A 571-nucleotide genomic window follows, 5' to 3' on the forward strand; every position below is an offset into this window, starting at 1 on the left:
AGGTGTGTGAAAATACAAGAGCTTATTGTTTGAAATTCTTTCCACTTCGAATCAGTGTTCTTTATGAAACATCCTCTCTCGGAAACTCCTTGTTTTTTTTTTTCTTTTGGATATCATATACATGAAAGTAGTTAAGAAGGAAAATAGAAAATAATGAAACATATCATCCTCGGGTCACGTTTCGGAGCACCCAGTTCAGTAATTATTTTCATTCCCTTAAGAGTCCAGAAAGCCTTACGTATAAGCAGACTTTATACTACATATCATAGGAACACAAAACCGATTGTTCCTCCCATAGACACCCGGGAATAAAGGAGTCTTTTACGGGGAAGGTTTTCGTACTGCATTAACATGGTCTTACGTTCCGCAGCGCCAGTGTGACTTGGCGTTATGACGTCACCTTTAGCCAGCGCTGACAAGGGGTCTCTTGTACACTGCCTTTGAAGTGCCGCCATTTCATTTCATCCTGATATCGCTTTTTTCATGTTTTTTTTTTTATGGGGTAGTTGAAACTTTTAAGATTCAGCACGGCAGGAAATACGATTAAATGCATGTTCATCCCTCTTCGGTT

The sequence above is a fragment of the Penaeus monodon genome, chromosome 28, assembly GCF_015228065.2.
Source record: "Penaeus monodon isolate SGIC_2016 chromosome 28, NSTDA_Pmon_1, whole genome shotgun sequence".
NCBI lineage: Eukaryota > Metazoa > Arthropoda > Malacostraca > Decapoda > Penaeidae > Penaeus > Penaeus monodon.